Source organism: Coregonus clupeaformis, unplaced genomic scaffold, assembly GCF_020615455.1.
Source record: "Coregonus clupeaformis isolate EN_2021a unplaced genomic scaffold, ASM2061545v1 scaf0320, whole genome shotgun sequence".
Classification (NCBI taxonomy): domain Eukaryota; kingdom Metazoa; phylum Chordata; class Actinopteri; order Salmoniformes; family Salmonidae; genus Coregonus; species Coregonus clupeaformis.
The window spans coordinates 92674-117500 of record NW_025533775.1 but is presented as its reverse complement, the minus strand read 5'-3'; positions in this window follow the sequence as shown (position 1 = coordinate 117500).

Genomic DNA, 24827 nt, shown 5'->3' with positions numbered 1-24827 from the left:
GTCTGGATCACGTCCTAACATCAGCTTGGCAGGACTAGGGGTGGCAGTAGGCTGTGGTGATGTAAGAGCTGGACTCGGCCGAGACCAGCCGAGGGCCATTGTCCGTGGTCAGAGTTGCGGGCAGTCCCCAGGAAGTTTAGGATGGCCCCTGTTTATGACAGAACCCATGGGTGTGACCTCTGGCCATTTTGAACGTAGGTCATGCACAACCACCAGGAAGCGTTGGTGACGTGGCACATTGTAACAGTTCACTGCAGATGACTAGCTGGATATGTTCCCATGGACGGGAGGGCCAGGCCAGTGGCTGCAGTGGTGGTGGTGGAGGTGGGACTGTCCTTCCACTGACAAGACACGTACTAGCCCTTCAATATCATGATCAATACCAGGTACTAGCCCTTCGATATCATGATCAATACCAGGTACTAGCCCTTCGATATCATGATCAATACCAGGTACTAGCCCTTCGATATCGTGATCAATACCAGGTACTAGCCCTTCGATATCATGATCAATACCAGGTACTAGCCCTTCGATATCATGATCAATACCAGGTACTAGCCCTTCGATATCATGATCAATACCAGGTACTAGCCCTTCGATATCATGATCAATACCAGGTACTAGCCCTTCGATATCATGATCAATACCAGGTACTAGCCCTTCGATATCATGATCAATACCAGGTACTAGCCCCGATATCATGATCAATACCAGGTACTAGCCCTTCGATATCATGATCAATACCAGGTACTAGCCCTTCGATATCATGATCAATACCAGGTACTAGCCCTTCGATATCATGATCAATACCAGGTCCCGGCAGCGCTGCTTCAGCATGAGCCATGGCCAACACTCTGAGGCTGCTCGGTATGACGGTGCAGTCTCCGGGAGCCAGACGTGTCATTCCAGCATGACAGCTCATGTTCGAACCTGGCGTATGGTTGGAGTTCCGACGGGAGCTGTGCCGGCCAGTCATTGGCTACGTATTCCCGCAAGGATAGCGCATGTAGTAACCCGTCGTTCCCATAAATGAGGCAAGTTGTGTAGCAGATGTCGGTTCTGGGACACGATGGATGGCTTCCACTTTTGACTGCTGCGGCGAGAGCCCTCGGGTTGACACGCAGAACCCGACAAAGTTGATCTCTGGCACTGACAACATGCACTTCTCAGTGTTGAGTGTGAGGTTGTGTTGACTGAGCGCTGTGAAGGCTGCTTGCTGACGTTCGTCGTGGACGGTAGTGTTGGGACGATGTCGTCCAAGTAGAGAGCCACTCTAGAGATCCCGGCAAGGATGGTGGACATTATATTCTGGAAACAGCTGGGGGCCGAACTGAGACCAAAAGGCATCCTTGTGTAGGGGAACACCCCAATATGAGTTGACAAAGGCTGTCAGGTTCCTACTCTCTAGGTGTATGGGGAACTTGGAGGTAGTCCTTGCGAAGGTCCTGCTTTGTGAATCCATCCTCCAGCTGCTTCTGTAGATCCTTAGTGACTTCCTCGCGTAAAGCCAGTGGAATACGGCGTAGAAGTTGAATGACTGGAATCACTGTAGAGTTGAGGAGGGGCTTATGTGTGAACGCTGTCAGGGCACCTACGCCGTTGAAGAGGGTGGGACATTGCTCTTGCCATGGGGGAGGCGACCTGCAGGATTGTTGTGAGCCACTGTTGTCCAACAGAGAGAACCCCAGGCTGGTGAACAGGTCTAGACCGAAGATATCAGTGCCCTGCCGTGTGATGTGGAAGGGGGAACTGAGTGAGGGCCTTGTTGCCATACTGCGCAGGTGAGTGTATAAAGCCGACGACATCAATCACTGAGCGCCCATATATCCCCGTACAGGCTAAGGCTTGGCGGCTGGAGGGGCAGGTGAGACAAGAACCGCTCGTAGGGTGGCCACGTCGAGGAGCGACACCTTTTGGTCCTGTGTCTAGCACGAGAGGAATGCAGGAGTCACCCAGGTATACAGCACAGGTGGGAAAACCCAGCCGGGTTTGAGCCAACAGTGTGAACGACAGCAGGGGGTTGTGTCCATGGAGAGTTGGTGCACAGGACGCTGGAGCTGGAGCTGACCTACACCCCTTTTATAAAATGGTTTTGGTTTCTGACATCGTCTACCTGTCTGACCACGAGCGGGGGCAGTCAGGGGCACGAGCGGGGGCAGTCAGGGGCACGAGCGGGGCAGTCAGGGGCACGAGCGGGGCAGTCAGGGACACGAGCGGGGCAGTCAGGGGCACGAGCGGGGCAGTCAGGGGCACGAGCGGGGCAGTCAGGGGCACGTGGATTTGTGTCTATTGGAACCACAGTTGGCACTCCGTTGAAGCGTCTGGGTTCTCACCAACTGCACTGAGGCGCTCACGTCACTGTCTGAGTGACCGCTACAGTCTGAGCGCTGAGACCGCTGCACAGCTTGAACATGCACAGCTTGAACATGCACAGCTTGAACATGCACAGCTTGAACATGCACTGTGTGTCTGTGCCTCAGAGATCTTAGTCGCACAGTGAGCTGCTGATTCCACTTTTGCTAAAGTCATCATCTTCTAGGAGAAATATAATCACCCCCTATTTGACCTTTGATCCCATTGTCTACCTTCTTTCCGGTAATTTAAAAGCGGAAGGGATGGCAGGAACTCACCCTGTCTGTCTGTCTGTCTGTTCTCCAGTTGATGGACAGAAGTTGAGTCGTTGTTGTACACTGTCTCTACTATCACACTACACTGTCTCTACTAACACACTACACTGTCTCTACTATCACACTACACTGTCTCTACTATCACACTACACTGTCTCTACTATCACACTACACTGTCTCTACTATCACACTACACTGTCTCTACTAACACACTACACTGTCTCTACTAACACACTACACTGTCTCTACTATCACACTACACTGTCTCTACTAACACACTACACTGTCTCTACTATCACACTACACTGTCTCTACTATCACACTACACTGTCTCTACTAACACACTACACTGTCTCTACTATCACACTACACTGTCTCTACTATCACACTACACTGTCTCTACTATCACACTAACACACTACACGGTATCTACTCTCACACTACACTGGCCCTAGTCTCACACTACACTTCAATCATAACAGATGAGAGAGGGAGAGAGAGAGAGAGAGAGAGTAATTTTGCATAATTTCGTAGTAGCAAATTTACACAGTGGGGGGTGGGTTAGGTACTAGTGTCAAAGTCCACTTGAAAAATATCTCAGTTCAACTCTTTAAAACGTTCCTCTGTTAATGAGTAACACCCTGGGAGAAGTCGTCTATCTAGTACCCTTTTTCTTTTGGTGTAAGTATTAGGCCACGCATGGGGTCTGTATGCTAAGGTGAGCTGTGGCTGACCGACTGGTAGTTTGGGAGAGAGAGTTAGAGACCGTGTGATGATGTGGTGGTCAGAGTGAGAGCTACTTCTTTGTCTGGACAGAAATGGGCCGGCTGTTTATATGCGGAACTAAAAATAGAACTGTGACTCACTCACCACAGATGCAGCCAGTAGCGTGATGACTACCCACAATACTTCACTCACTCGCTAGCCCAACTGGCTGGATTTATTTGTGTGTCTGTGTGTGTGTGTTTTGTGTGTGTGTGTGTGTGTGTGTGTGTGTGTGTGTGTGTGTGTGTGTGTGTGTGCGTGCGTGCTTGTGTGTGACATGGAGAGATAAGAGGGTGTTTTATCTAAAAGAGACAGTTATTTTATTTTGAATGATCTGGTAATATTGTCAACTGCGTTCAAACAAAATATATTCTGCTCAGGTCACGTGACATCCACAGTGTTTCTGTGTCAGATCTCTCACTGTGGCCTCTGTCACACACTTCAACATGACATGAGGATGTATGTGTGAGCCAATGTTTAGCTCAATTAGCTGTCGCGTGTGTGTGTGTGTGTGTGTGTGTGTGTGTGTGTGCTGTACTGTAGGTGCTATCATGTGTAACTCATGTTTGATGAGGTAACTAGGGCGACCAGGGGAGGTACATGTGTAACTCATGTTTGATGAGGTAACTAGGGCGACCAGGGGAGGTACATGTGTAACTCATATTTGATGAGGTAACTAGGGCGACCAGGGGAGGTACATGTGTAACTCATGTTTGATGAGGTAACTAGGGCGACCAGGGGAGGTACATGTGTAACTCATGTTTGATGAGGTAACTAGGGCGACCAGGGGAGGTACATGTGTAACTCATGTTTGATGAGGTAACTAGGGCGACCAGGGGAGGTACAGAGGTAGGGCCAGGGAGGTTTAGGTGTTACCCATCTGTTTTTAGGAGAGCAGTAGACAAGTCCTGATTGGTTACCAAGTGTGACCACACACACACACACGCACACACACGCACACACACACACACACACACATACATACATACATACATACATACATACATACATACATACATACATACATACATACATACATACATACATACATACATACATACAAATACACACACATACACACACACATTGACACACACACATTGACACACACACACACACCCAAAGTGTGACCGATAATGATGCACTTCACTATTGTTCCTGTCAGGAAAGCACTGTCCAAAACCCCCGTTATACAACACATACAGTACCTTTAGAAAGTATTATACAACATATACAGTACCTTTAGAAAGTATTATACAACATATACAGGACCTTTAGAAAGTATTATACAACATATACAGGACCTTTAGAAAGTATTATACAACATATACAGGACCTTTAGAAAGTATTATACAACATATACAGGACCTTTTAGAAAGTATTATACAACATATACAGTACCTTTAGAAAGTATTATACAACATATACAGGACCTTTATAAAGTATTATACAACATATACAGGACCTTTAGAAAGTATTATACAACATATACAGGACCTTTAGAAAGTATTATACAACATATACAGGACCTTTAGAAAGTATTATACAACATATACAGGACCTTTAGAAAGTATTATACAACATATACAGGACCTTTTAGAAAGTATTATACAACATATACAGTACCTTTAGAAAGTATTATACAACATATACAGGACCTTTAGAAAGTATTATACAACATATACAGGACCTTTAGAAAGTATTATACAACATATACAGGACCTTTAGAAAGTATTATACAACATATACAGGACCTTTAGAAAGTATTATACAACATATACAGGACCTTTAGAAAGTATTATACAACATATACAGGACCTTTTAGAAAGTATTATACAACACATACAGTACCTTTAGAAAGTATTATACAACATATACAGGACCTTTAGAAAGTATTATACAACATATACAGTACCTTTAGAAAGTATTATACAACATATACAGTACCTTTAGAAAGTATTATACAACATATACAGTACCTTTAGAAAGTATTATACAACATATACAGTACCTTTAGAAAGTATTATACAACATATACAGTACCTTTAGAAAGTATTATACAACATATACAGTACCTTTAGAAAGTATTATACAACATATACAGTACCTTTAGAAAGTATTATACAACATATACAGTACCTTTAGAAAGTATTATACAACATATACAGTACCTTTAGAAAGTATTATACAACATATACAGGACCTTTAGAAAGTATTATACAACATATACAGGACCTTTAGAAAGTATTATACAACATATACAGTACCTTTAGAAAGTATTATACAACATATACAGTACCTTTAGAAAGTATTATACAACATATACAGGACCTTTAGAAAGTATTATACAACATATACAGGACCTTTAGAAAGTATTATACAACATATACAGTACCTTTAGAAAGTATTATACAACATATACAGTACCTTTAGAAAGTATTATACAACATATACAGTACCTTTAGAAAGTATTATACAACATATACAGGACCTTTAGAAAGTATCAACATATACAGGACCTTTAGAAAGTATTATACAACATATACAGTACCTTTAGAAGAGTATTCACACCTCTTGACTTTTTCCACATTTTGTTGTGTTACAGACCTACACACAATACCCCATCATGTCAAAGCGGAATTATGTTTTTCAATTCTTTTAAACAAATTAATTAAAAATGAAAAGCTGAAATGTCTTGAGTCAATAAGTATTCAACCTGTTTGTTATGGTAAGCCTAAATAAATTCAGGAGTAAAAATGTGCTTAACAAGTCACATAAGAAGTTGCATGGACTCACTGTGTGCAATAATAGTGTTTAACATGATTTATAAATGACTACCTCATCTCTGTACCCCACACATACAATTATCTGTAAGGTCCCTCAGTCAGGCAGTGAATTTCAAAAACAGATTCAACCACAAAGACCAGGGAGGTTTTCCAATGCCTCGCAAAGAAGGCCACCTATTGGTAGATAAAAAAAAAAAAAAAAAAAAAAAAAAAAGACACTGAATATCCCTTCGAGCATGGTGAAGTTAATAATTACACTTTGAATGGTGTATCAATATACCCAGTCACTGCAAAGATACAGGCGTCCTTCCTAACTCAGTTGCCGGAGAGGAAGGAAATCATTGAGGGATTTCACCATGAGGCCAATGGTTACTTTAAAACAGTTACAGAGTTGAATGTCTGTGATAGGAGCAAACTGAGGATGGGGATCAACAACATTGTAATTACTCCACAATACTAACCTAAATGACAGAGTGAAGAGAAGGAAGCCTGTACAGAATAATAAATAATAATAAAAACATGCATCCTGTTTGCAACAAGGCACTAAAGTAAAACTGCAAAAAAATATGGCAAAGAAAGTTAATGTCCTGAATACAAAGCGTTAAGTTTGGGGCAAATTCAACACAACACATCACTGAGTACCACTCTTCGTATTTTCAAGCATGGTGGTGGCTGCATCATGTTATGTTTATGCTTGTCATTGTCGAAGACTAGGGAGTTTTTTTTAAATAAAAATAAACGGAATAGAGCTAAGAACAGGCAAAATCCTAGAGGAAAACCTGGTTCTGTCTGTTTTCCAACAGACACTAGGAGACAAATTCACCTTTCAGCGGGACAGGAACCTAAAACACAAGGCCAAATATACACTGGAGTTGCTTACTAAGACGACATTGAATGTTCCTGAGTGGCCTAGTTACAGTTTTGACTTAAATCGGCATGAAAATCTATGGCAAGACCTGAAAATGGCTGTCTAGCAATGATCAACAACCAATTTAATTTAATTTAGCTTGAACAATTTGGAAAATAACAATGTGCAAATATTGTATAATCCAGGTGTACAAAGCTCTTAGAAACTTACCCAGAAAGACTCACAGCTGTAATGGCTGCCAAAGTTGATTCTAACATGTATTGACTCAGGGGTGTGAATACTTATGTAGATTAGATACGTCTATATTTCATTTTCAAAAAATTAGCAGAAAATTCTAAAAAACATGTTTTTAGTTTGTCATTATGGGATATTGTGTGTATGGGTATGAATACTGCATCTTATGGACAAATGTCTGATCTGGAATCCATCACTTTTCTTGCATTCTGGAAAAATATACACCCATTGCTACATAACATTTTAAATGGCATCAAAAGAGTGCTTATTGTAATCAATGATCTAAATAAGTTGTATCTTGTGAAAAAAACTGTGAAAGCCTTCTCCTAATTGGAGTAATACTGTTTAAATAGGCACTGTAGCATAACATTAAGACTACTACGCTCAATTGGGGTTGTGTTTAGTAGCACTGGTTCAACTCATTTCAGTCTGCTACTCTGTGAAGAGAGAGAGAGAGACAGACAGATAGACAGAGAGAGAGAGAGAGAGAGAGAGAGAGAGAGAGAGAGAGAGAGAGAGAGAGAGAGAGAGAGAGAGAGAGAGAGAGACAGAGAGAGAGAGAGAGAGAGAGAGAGAGAGAGAGAGAGAGAGAGAGAGAGAGAGAGAGAGAGAGAGAGAGAGAGAGAGAGAGAGAGAGAGAGAGAGAGAGAGAGAGAGAGAGAGAGAGAGAGAGAGAGAGAGAGAGAGAGAGAGAGAGAGAGAGAGAGAGAGAGAGAGAGAGAGAGAGAGAGAGAGAGAGAGAGAGAGAGAGAGAGAGAGAGAGAGAGAGAGAGAGAGAGAGAGAGAGAGAGAGAGAGAGAGAGAGAGAGAGAGAGAGAGAGAGAGAGAGAGAGAGAGAGAGAGAGAGAGAGAGAGAGAGAGAGAGAGAGAGAGAGAGAGAGAGAGAGAGAGAGAGAGAGAGAGAGAGAGAGAGAGAGAGAGAGAGAGAGAGAGAGAGAGAGAGAGAGAGAGAGAGAGAGAGAGAGAGAGAGAGAGAGAGAGAGAGAGAGAGAGAGAGAGAGAGAGAGAGAGAGACGCTTATGCAACCTGTTGAAATACCCAGCTTGACTTTTCAGTTAGAAAGCCAACAAGAGACACGCTTGAACAGAGATGAGAGGGGAGGAAGAGGGGGAAGAGAGGCTTTAGTGGTGGGATAGATGTAGCTCCTGGAGCGGAGGGAGGAGGGGTTGGAGGGAGGAGGGTTGGAGGGAGGAAGAATGGAGATGAGGAGGGAGGGAGGGCTGGATGGATGGGAGGAGGGCTGGATGGATGGATGGAGGGCTGGATGGATGGAGGGAGGGCTGGATGGATGGAGGGAGGGCTGGATGGATGGAGGGAGGGCTGGATGGGAGGAGGGCTGGATGGATGGAGGGAGGGCTGGATGGGAGGAGGCCTGGATGGGAGGAGGGAGGGCTGGATGGGAGGAGGGCTGGATGGGAGGAGGGCTGGATGGATGGAGGGAGGGCTGTGGATGGGAGGAGGGAGGGCTGGATGGGAGGAGGGCTGGATGGGAAGAGGGCTGCTCTACACCCCAAATAGAAAGTGACAGATTTAGGAGGAGGAAGGAGGAGGAGGGTTTCCTATCTGGAGCAGCAGTGCCTTGCCTTGTTATGATCATTAGTCAGTTAACGTGTATATTACTGATACTGTCTGGGTGGGGAAGCAGGACAGCGATATGGGAAGTGATGAAATATGGGGAGCTTTCTCCCTAAGTCTTTCCCTGTCTCAGCCTCAGAGAGGTTGTTTTACGACTCGGCATAAAACTAAACCAATCCAAACTGAACTGGATGAGAAGCACCGTGTTCTGACCTGGAGGCGTGTTCTGACCTGGAGGCGTGTTCTGACCTGGAGGCGTGTTCTGACCTGGAGGCGTGGCTCTAGTGTCTTGCTCTTATCAGCCAACCTCACAAGCCCCTCCCACTCCAGCTCATCTATCTCCTATTCTCTGACCCCTGCAGTCTGGGTCTAACCCTGTGTTACTGTGTCTATGTGGGACAGACAGCCCTTAGTGACAGAGCCCAGTTATGTTGCACACCAAACACAAACACAACTGAGACAGAAACACAACTGCTGTTGTGGAAATATCAGATCTGCTCCGGTGTATGTGTCTGGTTTAGATGGCTGGTTCACCACCGGTTACAGTGTTGTTTAACCTCAAAACCATGATGTCATATTGAACTCAGGAAGCACCACAGACATAGTGTCATTTGTGGTTTCCAATAACTTGTTGATTGACGTTAACGACAGTAATAGTGTTAGTGATGACGGTTATGGCTGTGGACGGGCTACTTTAAAGGCACCGTTGCTGTAAAAAAAGGCTATAGAACTAATTCTGATAGATTGATTGATACTAATCTCCCTCCCTCTCTCTTCTCTTCCTCACAGTTCCTGCGGCATCAGAGGGATGTCCTGCCAGTCTGGATGCGTCTCACCATGGCCCTCTACGGCTTGCTGTTTAACAGAGGGGCCCCCGCCGTACCCCGCCTGAGAGGTCAGGAGAGATGAGGGAGTACCCCTGCAAAACCCCCCACCTGCCTCAGAGGGCCTCCCCCCCACCTCCTTTTGTCTCCTCGACCAAAACAGGGACCAGACTTTTAGATGGCACTGTATGATGGAACACAGGTTTGGGTTCCTTTTTTTTTTTTTTTAATCATCGATGAAGAGGAGAACAACTGGTTGCTGCTGGATGGTGACTAGAATCATCTCTTCAACTCTCTCTCTCTCTCTCTCTCTCTCTCTCTCTCTCTCTCTCTCTCTCTCTCTCTCTCTCTCTCTCTCTCTCTCTCTCAGCCATGCTGTTTGAAGACAGAGATATTTTCTAAAAGAATTGTAAGATATAGATTTTTTTTTTATAGATGAGAGGTCCCTTCAAGAGAAGACTTTATGGACATGGAATGTCTTCTGTGTGAACTTCTACTCACCCACCCACCACAAACTTGACGAACTTCCAATGTATTTTCTGAACAAACAAAGCTCCATGTAACTCGATATTTCACTGTTTCACACTGGTCTATATTTTAAAATGGTTGTCATAATGATTCTGTGGTGGTGTTGTCAAGACAAAACGCTGTCTGCATACGTGACTTGTTGATCTCTGGTGTAGATTGAGCTATATTGTCTTATCCTGTGTCTTTCAATGGTGTCATCCACCAGCAATTTGTCTAAAGTGGTTTTAAGATTCAGTCTGAATGAGATTAAGATTCAGTCTGAATGAGATGAATGCCAGATCCATTTTTATCAACTTGATGAATGCATGTATAATTGAATGTATGTGTTCTTAAAGATCCTAAGATGTAGGTCTGTCAAAGTTGAGGACAACTTTTGATAAATTCAATATTTTCTCTATCAGAGGTTTTCAGGATTTCTTCATCTGGCTGGTTTGACAATCACAACCAACAGACCCTGTGACGATACAAGTAGTAATGTCTTGTTGCCTTATGGGTCTGCTGTGAAAAAGGCAAAGACAAAAGTTATACAATCAACGACTGGAGCAATACTGTATGGATTAACCAGTTGGAAGGCACTAACTGTACCTTGGGGATCTATTGCAGTTACAATCAAATTTGCGTGCATGGGACAACGTACTAAGGCAATCAATCAATGAAGTTCGATGAAGGTCATCTTCAGATTTGAGGATGTCACTCAGTTCAATGAAATACATGTCTCACTCTCTTATCTCTAACTTAGCCTGAATCCCCTTTTTGGCATCAACACAGGTACAATTGAAATGGTTTCATTTAAATACATAATGAAATATATTCTGTGGTGGCGTGGCTAAATATGTTAAACGGGAATGAATTTACACAGCGCTGTCGACCAGCTGCTGTCTAGGTACGGAAGGGTTCAGTCCATTTGTTTACAGAAAGTTTTGATTTTATTTAACAATGCACACTGCCACAGTGCTACCATTGGTCTTTACTGGAGGCTCAGTTCTACCTCCACCATTTCTACTCCTAAGGATTAGTCCTGAGGATTTCAGAAAGTCCCATATAATCCAATTGTGACAGCATTTTGATAGTGCAGCATTTCAACATGAAACCAACGACCAACTGCTTTTTCAAAAGTTCGTTTTTATTTTTTTTTGCACGGAGTGAACAAGTTCTTATTTGAGTACATTTAAAAGTGGTTTTGGTTTTAACATTTTAAAAGTGGTTGAAAAAAAAAAGATCATATCAACAGAAGACAGGATTTTGAATCTAATGTAAAAAAAAAAGACGAAATTATAATATGAATGTAATTGATGAAGACATTGATGGGTTAATGTTTTTGTTTTTGTTTTTTTGTTAATGTTCACAGGGAGTAGTTGCTGAGTCATTCAAGGCCTTTTGCCTTTCCCTAAGTGAGTGTTTCTATTCTACTTTTAACATGATGCACATATGCAAATCCCTAATGTGAATAACAAGCTTTGCATGTGTTGCACCGGTTGAAAATAGAGCATGCTCTTCCCACATGACGTCACCTGATCAACAGACTATTGTTTCTGTTCCTTTAAGGCTAAGTCCCAAATGGCACCTATTCCCTAATAATTTAGTGCTCTACTTTTAACCAGAGCGCAGAGGGACTAGGAAGCCATTTGGGATACATCCATGTTCTTTTGATGGTAATCTGTGACATCACTGACAGATAAAATGTCAGATTTCACCACAGACCGCAGACACTGTTCTGTTTTGACATTTCACAATACATTTGAATATTTAAAACACCACGAAAAACAAGCAAGATGACAAGGCCATGGAAAGAGAAAGTTGTGCCCTTTGGCTCAGAAAGAGAGACTGGGACTCTTTGAAAGCACGTAGTGCCGAATTAGTTGAGTCTAAAGTTTCCTGCAAACCACTGAACACTGAGCCAGTCGAAGTAGCCGCCTCTCTCTCTCAGCCGTCTCTCTCTCTCTCTCTCTCAGCCATCTCTCTCTCTCTCTCTCAGCCATCTCTCTCTCTCTCTCTCTCAGCCATCTCTCTCTCTCAGCCGTCTCTCTCTCTCAGCCGTCTCTCTCTCTCTCAGCCGTCTCTCTCTCTCAGCCGCCTCTCTCTCAGCCGTCTCTCTCTCTCTCAGCCGCCTCTCTCTCTCAGCCGTCTCTCTCTCTCTCAGCCGCCTCTCTCTCAGCCGTCTCTCTCTCTCTCAGCCGCCTCTCTCTCTCAGCCGTCTCTCTCTCTCTCAGCCATCTCTCTCTCTCTCTCAGCCGCCTCTCTCTCTCAGCCGCCTCTCTCTCAGCCATCTCTCTCTCTCTCTCTCAGCCGCCTCTCTCTCTCAGCCGTCTCTCTCTCTCAGCCGTCTCTCTCTCTCTCAGCCGTCTCTCTCTCTCTCAGCCGTCTCTCTCTCTCAGCCGTCTCTCTCTCTCTCAGCCGTCTCTCTCTCTCTCAGCCATCTCTCTCTCTCAGCCATCTCTCTCTCTCTCTCTCTCAGCCGCCTCTCTCTCTCAGCCGTCTCTCTCTCTCAGCCGCCTCTCTCTCTCTCAGCCGTCTCTCTCTCTCTCAGCCGTCTCTCTCTCTCTCAGCCGTCTCTCTCTCTCTCAGCCGTCTCTCTCTCTCAGCCGTCTCTCTCTCTCTCAGCCATCTCTCTCTCTCAGCCATCTCTCTCAGCCGTCTCTCTCTCTCTCAGCCGTCTCTCTCTCTCTCAGCCGTCTCTCTCTCTCTCTCAGCCGTCTCTCTCTCTCTCTCTCTCAGCCGTCTCTCTCTCTCTCTTTTTCTGGTCCAGATCTCTCTCTCTTTCTGTCCAAACAACTCCTCCCTCTTGCAATCATCAACTACTCCCTGGCCTTTTCCAGGATGGTTTTCTTTTTACCCTTTCAAATTTCTTTTCAAAAGTAATTTATTCTAATTTATTTGGTGTATATTCGCTCAGTGCTACTGTATAGCTATCCGGATGTGTACAGTTTCTTCTCCTAGTTGATGGAGCAGTCAGTCACTACTGTGTGTGTTAGCATCCCAAATGGCACCCTATTCCCTATATAGTGCATATGGTTCTGGTCAAAATAAGTGCACTATGTAGGGAATAGGGTGCCATTTGGGACTCTCCCTGTGTGTAAGCTGGGCCTGTGGGTTGAGAGGACAGAAGGACTAATAGCCACGTGTCTCCTCTCATTAAGCTGTGTATGGGTCTTTAGGAATCACACCAACGAACTGACAATCAAATGTACTAAATGTGCCTTGTGAGCATTAGACCAGCCACACCAACCATCATCCATCACGACCATCTGAGCATGGTTATCTAAAGATGGCGGCCACAGCTCTCCTAGTCCAGTCTGAGCATGGTTATCTAAAGATGGTGGCCACAGCTCTCCTAGTTCAGTCTGAGCATGGTTATCTAAAGATGGTGGCCACAGCTCTCCTAGTTCAGTCTGAGCATGGTTATCTAAAGATGGTGGCCACAGCTCTCCTAGTTCAGTCTGAGCATGGTTATCTAAAGATGGTGGCCACAGCTCTCCTAGTCCAGTCTGAGCATGGTTATCTAAAGATGGTGGCCACAGCTCTCCTAGTCCAGTCTGAGCATGGTTATCTAAAGATGGTGGCCACAGCTCTCCTAGTCCAGTCTGAGCATGGTTATCTAAAGATGGTGGCCACAGCTCTCCTAGTCCAGTCTGAGCATGGTTATCTAAAGATGGTGGCCACAGCTCTCCTAGTCCAGTCTGAGCATGGTTATCTAAAGATGGTGGCCACAGCTCTCCTAGTTCAGTCTGAGCATGGTTATCTAAAGATGGTGGCCACAGCTCTCCTAGTTCAGTCTGAGCATGGTTATCTAAAGATGGTGGCCACAGCTCTCCTAGTCCAGTCTGAGCATGGTTATCTAAAGATGGCGGCCACAGCTCTCCTAGTTCAGAGAATATGGTTCCATTTGACCAGGGCCCTTAGAGAATATGGTTCCATTTGACCAGAGCCCTTAGAGAATATGGTTCCATTTGACCAGGGCCCTTAGAGAATATGGTTCCATTTGACCAGGGCCCTTAGAGAATATGGTTCCATTTGACCAGGGCCCTTAGAGAATATGGTTCCATTTGACCAGGGCCCTTAGAGAATATGGTTCCATTTGACCAGGGCCCTTAGAGAATATGGTTCCATTTGACCAGGGCCCTTAGAGAATATGGTTCCATTTGGGACACAACCATATCCACCCTCTAGGGCACATGCCTGATCTATGACCTTTAACCCTGACCCCTCAACCCTGACCCCTCTCAACCCTGACCCATTTCGACACACACAGTCCCGGCTCATCACCTCAAAACTCAAATATCCAAACGACTGTTGGCGATCAACATGCACTGGAAAGTAATGTTGTTTTATGTGGTTTTTTTTACATGCACCTCTCTTTATACTCCTGCACTGAACCTTATCCTCTCTAGATCCACGTCTTTTAAGATCTGTTTATATTCTGATTGGCCTAGCTAGACAGGACGGTGTTTCTGTGCTGTGTCTGAAATGGCGCCTATACACAGCTTTTTATGCACTGCTTTTGACCAGGGCCCGTAGTGCTCAAAATAAGTTTACGACAGGGAGTAGGGTGCCATTTGGGAAGCATCCTAGTAGGGATATAGGCTGAGGGTACAAGGAGGAGTGAGGCACCACGGTGCCCAGTATTATTTGTAAGGAGGAGGGGGTTGTGTGTGTCATCCTATAGGTTGGTGTTGACGTCAAACCCGTAGGAACCAATCATTGGTGTTGACGTCAAACCCGTAGGAACCAATCATTGGTGTTGACGTCAAACCCATAGGAGCCAATCATTGGTGTTGACGTCAAACCCGTAGGAACCAATCATTGGTGTTGACGTCAAACCCGTAGGAACCAATCATTGGTGTTGACGTCAAACCCGTAGGAACCAATCATTGGTGTTGACGTCAAACCCATAGGAACCAATCATTGGTGTTGACGTCAAACCCATAGGAACCAATCATTGGTGTTGACGTCAAACCCATAGGAACCAATCGTTGTTGTTGACGTCAAACCCATAGGAACCAACCATTGTCTCAACCCCCCTTCCAGGTTAAAACTTATATGATATGTTCAGCCTTCAGTGTCTTGAATATCAAGTCCAATTTTTTCATTAATTTTTTTCAATTTCCTAAGAAAGAGTGAATCTTAACTGTTAAGTGCTGTGATTATTTGTGTTTTATTTGACGCAGCTAATTCTTAACTTTTTAAAACTTTCTAAGCAAAAAAAAACTTTTGCATACTTTCTTTTGTAAAAAACAAACAAAAAATGTAAGAATTACATCTGAAAACATAATTTCTTGCTTTTTAAGATCGCTTTTTAAATGTTGTGACATGATTCTTGTTTTTTACCAATTAAGTCTGCTGTGTCTTTCTCAGTTCAAGGGCTGTTTTTGATATTTGACCATTCTGTATACGGTGTAAAAATGCATGTCCCAGCATTCCCACATCATTCTAGAACACATCATCAGAGCTCTCAGAACCGTCTCAAGGATTCCACGTCGGTTGGTCGGTGTGTTCTATGAAGTCAGGCCCAGTCTATATGTAGCAGAACTGTGCGTCCGTAATGACATCCTATAGACTATATAGTGCACTACTTTTGACCAGAGCCCTATGGTCCTTGGTCAATAGTAGGGCGCTATATAGGGAAAAGGGTGCCATTTTGGGATGCAGCCTGTGTCATCTCTGAGATGCTCCTGAAAGCCCTGCACGGTTTTCAAACAGTGTGGAACACGGAGGGGAAGAGGGGAGGATGGGAGAGAGATATTTGTTTTTCTAGTGCAATATGCTGTACATAAAGAGCTTGGCTCTACAAAATCTACAAATATTAAATTTTCTCACTGAAATGTCCTTTTGTTGTTCAATGGGCACATTGGGTTTTTTATTTTTAAATTTCATTAAAATTTTATGAATGGCTTGTGTTTTCGCTTTGTTTCTGTCCCCTCTTAGTACAAGTGTTATGAAAAGCTTTGTTCATGTAGTCAGACACACGATAATGAGAATTTTCTTCTAAGAACACATCACACACTGAACACATCACACAGGATGTGTCTCCATGGGCCATGGTCAAAAGTAATGCTCTATCTATGGAATAGAGGGACATTTGTGACGTGTGTGATGTGCATAGTGTGTTATGTTACCATTCAGGACGTACCCACACAGTCCACCTCCTCTTCACCCACACAGTCCATCTCCTCTTCACCCACACAGTCCATCTCTTGAAGGGCAGCAAAGAAGCCACTTCTCTCTAGGAAAAACATCAGGGACAGACTGATATTCTGCAAAAGGTACAGGGATTGGACTGCTGAGGACTGGGGTAAAGTCATTTTCTCTGATGAATCCCCTTTCCGATTGTTTGGGGCATCCGGAAAACACCTTGTCCGGAGATGACAAGGTGAGCGCTACCATCAGTCCTGTGTCATGCCAACTGTAAAGCATCCTGAGACCATTCATGTGTGGGGTTGCTTCTCAGCCAAGGGAGTGGGCTCACTCACAATTTTGCCTAAGAACACAGCCATGAATAAAGAATGGTACCAACATATCCTCAGAGAGCAACTTCTCCCAACCATCCAAGAACAGTTTGGTGACGACCAATGCCTTTTCCAGCATGATGGAGCACCTTGCCATTACGCAAGAGTGATAACTAAGTGGCTCAGGGAACAAAACATCGACATTTTGGGTCCATGGCCAGGAAACTCCCCAGACCTTAATCCCATTGAGAACTTGTGGTCGATCCTCAAGAGGCGGGTGGACAAACAAAACCCCACAAATTCTGACAAACTCCAAGCATTGATTATGCAAGAATGGGCTGCCATCAGTCAGGATGTGGCCCAGAAGTTAATTGACAGCATGCCAGGGCGGATTGCAGATGTCTTGAAAAAGAAAGGTCAACACTGCAAATATTGACTCTTTGCATAAACTTAATGTAATTGTCAATAAAAGCCATTCACACTTATGGAATGCTTGTAATTATACTTCAATATACCATAGTAACATCTGACAAAAATATCTCATAACACTGAAGCAGCGAACTTTGTGAAGACCAATACTTCAATACAAAACGTTTGACCACGACTGCAGAAGCAAGGCTCAGGGTCTGCCGTACTGAACTATAGTCCACTTTTTGAGTTATTAAAGCCATGCAAGGGCCAACCTCATGTGAGTAAGCCCCCTCAGCTGATCCCCACACACATCTGTGGGTGGATGGGAGGGATGGGTGGTTGTGTGCGCGTGTGTGTGAGAGAGAAAGAAGTGTGTGTGTGTGTGTGGGGGGGATCAGGAGTGGATTGGGGGGTGGGCGTAAGCCAACCCAAATCAACACCCCTCCCTCGTGAGCTATAATCATTTATTCCGTCACTACAGTCCGACACACACAAACACAAACATACATTATTGGTGGCTGTCTTGTCAATACAACCATGACATCAGCTTCAGGAACTATTGACTGTATTCAAACTTCCCTGTCTTGGGTCAGTTAGGATCACCACTTTATAATAAGAACGTGAAATGTCAGAATAATAGTAGAGAGAATGATTTATTTAAGCTTTTATTTCTTTCATCACATTCCCAGTGGGTCAGAAGTTTACATACACTCAATTAGTATTTGGTAGCATTGCCTTTAAATTGTTTAACTTGGGTCAAACGTTTCGGGTAGCCTTCCACAAGCTCCCCACAATAGGTTGGGTGAATTTTGGCCTATTCCTCCTGACAGAGCTGGTGTAACTGAGTCAGGTTTGTAGGCCTCCTTGCTCGTACACGCTTTTTCAGTTCTGCCCACAAATGTTCTATAGGATTGAGGTCAGGGCTTTGTGATGGCCACTCCAATACCTTGACTTTGTTGTCCTTAAGCCATTTTGCCACAACTTTGGAAGTATGCTTGGGGTCATTGTCCATTTGGAAGATCCATTTGCGATCAAGCTTTAACTTCCTGACTGATGTCTTGAGATGTTGCTTTAATATATCCACATCATTTTCCTTCCTCATGATGCCATCCATTTTGTGAAGTGCACAGGTCCCTCCTGCAGCAAAGCACCCCTACAGCATGATGCTGCCACCCCCGTGCTTCACGGTTGGGATGGTGTTCTTCGGCTTGCAAGCGACCCCCTTTTTCCTCCAAACATAATAATGGTCATTATGGCCAAACAGTTCTATTTTTTATTCATCAGACCAGAGGACATTTCTCCAAAAAGTACGATCTTTGTCCCCATGTGCAGTTGCAAACCGTAGTCTGGCTTTTTTATGGCGGTTTTGGAGCAGTGGCTTCTTCCTTGCTGAGTGGCCTTTCAGGTTATGTCGATATATGACTTGTTTTACTTCCAGGTGAAGCTGGTTGAGAGAATGCCAAGAGTGTGCAAAACTGTCATAAAGGCAAAAGGTGGCTATTTGAAGAATCTCAAATATAAAATATATTTTGATTTGTTTAACACTTCTTTGGTTACTACATGATTCCATATGTGTTATTTCATAGTTTTGACATCTTCACTATTATTCTACAATGTAGAAAATGAAGAAAAACCCTTGATTGAGTAGGTGTGTCCAAACTTTTGACTGGTACTGTGCATTGCTACAGCTGCAGAGGGAGAATGACTGAATGACTCTTGGGAATAGAGTAGCTTGATTTCCCTAACAGAAAACACTATTTTATGGATCATAATATCACAACCAATTCTGTAGCTCACGTCCACCACATCTTCCTACTGTACTCTCCTAGCTAGTGGCTTTAGAGATTAACATCTACCTACTGTACTCTCCTAGCTAGTGGCTTTAGAGATAAACATCTAACTACTGTACTCTCCTAGCTAGTGGCTTTAGAGATTAACATCTACCTACTGTACTCTCCTAGCTAGTGGCTTTAGAGATAAACATCTACCTACTGTACTCTCCTAGCTAGTGGCTTTAGAGATTAACATCTAACTACTGTACTCTCCTAGTTAGTGGCTTTAGAGATAAACATCTAACTACTGTACTCTCCTAGCTAGTGGCTTTAGAGATTAACATCTACCTAATGTACTCTCCTAGCTAGTGGCTTTAGAGATTAATATCTACCTAATGTACTCTCCTAGCTAGTGGCTTTAGAGATTAACATCTAACTACTGTACTCTCCTAGCTAGTGGCTTTAGAGATGAATATCTACCTACTGTACTCTCCTAGCGGCTAGGATTTCGTATTTTTTCACGCCTTTTTTAATTTATATCCAATAACCTGGTGAGATTTTTGTTGATTTCACATTGAATTCACGTTAGTTGGCAGCTCAACCAAATGTAAATCAAAACTAACTCAAATCAAATCAAATTGTATTTGTCACATACACGTGTTTAGCAGATGTTATTGCGGGTGTAGCGAAATGCTTGTGCTTCTAGCTTCGAGAGTGCAGTAATATCTAACAAGTAATATCTAACAATTTCACAGCATATACCCAATACACAAAAATCGAAGTAAGGAATGGAATTTAAGAATATATACATATATGGACAAGCAATGACAGAGCGGCATGACTAAGATACAGTGGAATATTATAGAATACAGTATATACATATGAGATGAGTAGTGCAAGATACAGTGGGGGAAAAAACTATTTAGTCAGCCACCAATTGTGCAAGTTCTCCCACTTAAAAAGATGAGAGAGGCCTGTAATTTTCATCACAGGTACACTTCAACTATGACAGACAAAATGAGAAAAAAAAATCCAGAAAATCACATTGTAGGATTTTTTATGAATTTATTTGCAAATTATGGTGGAAAATAAGTATTTGGTCAGTAACAAAAGTTTCTCAATACTTTGTATATACCCTTTGTTGGCAATGACACAGGTCAAACGTTTTCTGTAAGTCTTCACAAGGTTTTCACACACTGTTGCTGGTATTTTGGCCCATTCCTCCATGCAGATATCCTCTAGAGCAGTGATGTTTTGGGGCTGTCGCTGGGCAACACGGACTTTCAACTCCCTCCAAAGATTTTCTATGGGGTTGAGATCTGGAGACTGGCTAGGCCACTCCAGGACCTTGAAATGCCTCTTACGAAGCCAGTGTTTGGGATCATTGTCATGCTGAAAGACCCAGCCACGTTTCATCTTCAATGCCCTTGCTGATGGAAGGAGGTTTTCACTCAAAATCTCACGATACATGGCCCCATTCATTCTTTCCTTTACACGGATCAGTCGTCCTGGTCCCTTTGCAGAAAAACAGCCCCAAAGCATGATGTTTCCACCCCCATGCTTCACAGTAGGTATGGTGTTCTTTGGATGCAACTCAGCATTCTTTGTCCTCCAAACACGACGAGTTGAGTTTTTACCAAAAAGTTGTATTTTGGTTTCATCTGACCATATGACATTCTCCCAATCCTCTTCTGGATCATCCAAATGCACTCTAGCAAACTTCAGACGGGCCTGGACATGTACTGGCTTAAGCAGGGGGACACGTCTGCCACTGCAGGATTTGAGTCCCTGGCGTTGTAGTGTGTTACTGATGGTAGGCTTTGTTACTTTGGTCCCAGCTCTCTGCAGGTCATTCACTAGGTCCCCCGTGTGGTTCTGGGATTTTTGCTCACCGTTCTTGTGATCATTTTGACCCCACAGGGTGAGATCTTGCGTGGAGCCCCAGATCGAGGGAGATTATCAGTGGTCTTGTATGTCTTCCATTTCCTAATAATTGCTCCCACAGTTGATTTCTTCAAACCAAGCTGCTTACCTATTGCAGATTCAGTCTTCCCAGCCTGGTGCAGGTCTACAATTTTGTTTCTGGTGTCCTTTGACAGCTCTTTGGTCTTGGCCATAGTGGAGTTTGGAGTGTGACTGTTTGAGGTTGTGGACAGGTGTCTTTTATACTGATAACAAGTTCAAACAGGTGCCATTAATACAGGTAACGAGAGGAGGACAGAGGAGCCTCTTAAAGAAGAAGTTACAGGTCTGTGAGAGCCAGAAATCTTGCTTGTTTGTAGGTGACCAAATACTTATTTTCCACCATAATTTGCAAATAAATTCATTAAAAATCCTACAATGTGATTTTCTGGATTTTTTTTCCTCATTCTGTCTGTCATAGTTGACGTGTACCTATGATGAAAATTACAGGCCTCTTTCATCTTTTTAAGTGGGAGAACTTGCACAATTGGTGGCTGACTAAATACTTTTTTCCCCCACTGTATGTGCTATTTTAATTTGACCAGTTTCTCACGGCAGAAAAATAATCCTGCAGCAACAGGAAACGTTAATTATTATGTGGATTATAATTCATATACATTTTTTTAGGGGTTGATACATTTTTCGTTAGGGCAAATCAAGTCTGCCCGTGGATGTGTTCTACTGTCTTTCTTATGCCAACATAGACCAGACCAACAGAGTAGAAACATCTCAGACAGAGGTCACTTACCGGAAAGTAACCAAATTATTAGAGGAACAGAATCTGAACCAGGAAAGAAAGTGACCTTTACTGTTACGGAACAAAACTGTTATTTTAAAAGTAGACGAAGCACCGACGAATATGGCGGCCTCGCGACTAGCTCTTAGGAAACGTTGAGGTATTTCGTTTTTTTATGTATTATTTTTTACATTATTAGCTCAGAAAGTGTTTTGTATCAGCCGAGAAAAACTTTTGGATATCAGAGTGACAGTAACTCACCAGCATTACGACAAGGAATACGACGTTCCCAAAGCAGATCTTTTGTTTGCTCTTCCAGGGCAATTGAACTGATTCCAGCGGCTGACCCAAATCATCGCTGGCGGGGTGAGGCACTCGGAGCGGCCTGCTGGTTCGACTTAGGAGGCGCTCACACCACCCACCGCTTCCAAGTATACTACTCGCTAATGTTCAGTCTCTGGTTAACAAGGTTGACGATCTCCGGGCAAGGATTTCTTTCCAGAGAGACATCAAGGCCTGTAACATACTTTGTTTCACGGAAACATGGCTCTCTGGGGATATTCTGTCGAAATCGGTCCAGCCAGATGGGTTCTCAGTTCATCGCGCAGACAGGAATAAATATCTCTCTGGGAAGCAGAAGGGCGGAGGTGTGTGTTTCATGATTAACGACTCATGGTGTAATTGTAGTAACATACAGGAACTCAAGTCCTTTTGTTCACCCGACCTAGAATACCTCACAATCAAATGACGACCGTATTGTCTCCCAAGATAATTTTCTTCGGTTATAGTCACGGCCGCGTATATCCCCCCTCATGCCAATAACACGACAGCCCTCAAAGAACTTCACTGGACTTTATGCAAACTGGAAACCACATATCCTGAGGCTGCATTTATTGTAGCCGGGGATTTTAACAAAGCAAATTTGAGGACTAGGCTGCTGAAGTTCTATCAACATATCGACTGTTGTACTCGCGCTGCTAAAATCCTCGACCATTGCTATTCGAACTTCCGGGATGGTTATAAGGCCCTCCCCAGTCCTCCTTTCGGCAAATCTTACCACGACTCCAATTTGCTCCTCCCTTCCTATAGGTAGAAACTCAAATAGGAAGTACCTGTGCTAAGGACTATTCAACGCTGGTCTGATCAATCGGAATCTATGCTTCAAGATTGTTTTGAACACGCGGACTGGGATATAATTTAGATGAATACACTGAAACGGTGACTGAGTTTATCAGGAAGTGTATAGGTGATGTTGTGCCCACTGTGACTATTAGAACCTACCCTAACCAGAAACCGTGGATAGACGGCAGCATTCACACAAAACTGAAAGCGCGAACCACCGCATTTAACCATGGCAAGGTGACTGGGAATATGGCAGAATACAAACAGTGTAGCTACTCACTCCGCAAGGCAATTAAACTGGCAAAACATCAGTATAGAGACAAAGTGGAGTCGCAATTCAACGGTTCAGACATGAGATGTATGTGGCAGGGTCTACAGACAATCACGGACTACAAAAGGAAAACCAGCCACGTCGCCGACACCGACGTCTCGCTTCCAGACAAGCTAAACACCTTCTTCGCCCGCTTTGAGGATAACACAGTGCCAATGACGAGGCCCACTACCAAGGACTGTGGGCTCTCCTTCTCCGTGGCCGACATGAGTAAGACATTTAAGCATGTTACCCCTGCAAGGCTGCCAGCCCAGACGGCATCCCTAGCCGCGTCCTCAGAGCATGAACAGACCAGCTGGCTGGTGTGTTTACGGACATATTCAATCTCTCCCTTTCCCAGTCTGCTGTTCCCACATGCTTCAAGATGGCCACCATTGTTCCTGTACCCAAGAAAGCAAAGGTAACTGAACTAAATGACTATCGCCCCGTAGCACTCACCGCTGTCATCATGAAGTGCTTTGAGAGACTAGTCAAGGATCATATCACCTCTACCTTACCTGTCACCCTAGACCCACTTCAATTTGCTTACCGCCCCAATAGATCCACAGATGATGCAATCGCCATCATACTGTACACTGCCCTATCCCATCTGGACAAGAAGAATACATATGTAAGAATGCTGTTCATTGACTATAGCTCAGCATTCAACACCATAGTACCCTCCAAGCTCATCATTAAGCTCGAGGCCCTGGGTCTGAACCCCGCCCTGTGCAACTGGGTCCTGGACTTCCTGACGGGCCACCCCCAGGTGGTGAAGATAGGAAACAACATCTCCACTTCGCTGATCCTCAACATTGGGGCCCCAAAAGGGTGCGTGCTCAGCCCCCTCCTGTACACCCTGTTCACCCATGACTGTGTGGCCAAGCACGCCTCCAACTCAATCATCAAGTTTGCAGACGACAAAACAGTAGTAGGCTTGATTACCAACAATGACGAGACAGCCTACAGGGAGGAGGTGAGGGCTCTGGGAGTGTGGTACCAGGAAAATAACCTCTCACTCAACGTCGACAAAACAAAGGAGATGATCGTGGACTTCAGGAAACAACAGAGGGTGCACCCCCCGATCCACATCGATGGGACCGCAGTGGGGAATGTGGAAAGCTTCAAGTTCCTTGGCGTACACATCACTGACAAACTGAAATGGTCCACTCATGCAGACAATGTGGTGAAGAAGGCGCAACAGAGCCTCTTCAACCTCAGGAGGCTGAAGAAATTTGGCTTGGCACCTAAAACCCTCACAAACTTTTACAGATGCACAATTGAGAGCATCCTGTCGGGCTGTATCACTGCCTAGTACGGCAACTGCACCGCCCACAACCGCAGGGCTCTCCAGAGGGTGGTGTGGTCTGCCGAACGCATTACCAGGGGCAAACTACCCGCCCTCCAGGACACCTGGATCATCAAGGACATCAACCACCCGATCCAATGCCTATTCACCCCGCTATCATCCAGAAGGCGAGGTCAGTACAGGTGCTTCAAAGCTGAGACCGAGAGAATGGAAAACAACTTCTATCTCAAGGTCATCAGACTGTTAAATAACCATCACTAGCACGTTAGAGGCTGCTGCTGCCTATTGAAATCACTGGCCACTTTAAGAAATGTAACACTAGTCACTTTAATAATGTTTACATACAGTGGGGGAAAAAAGTATTTAGTCAGCCACCAATTGTGCAAGTTCTCCCACTTAAAAAGATGAGAGAGGCCTGTAATTTTCATCATAGGTACACGTCAACTATGACAGACAAATTGAGAAAAAAATCCCAGAACCACACGGGGGGACCTAGTGAATGACCTGCAGAGAGCTGGGACCAAAGTAACAAAGCCTACCATCAGTAACACACTA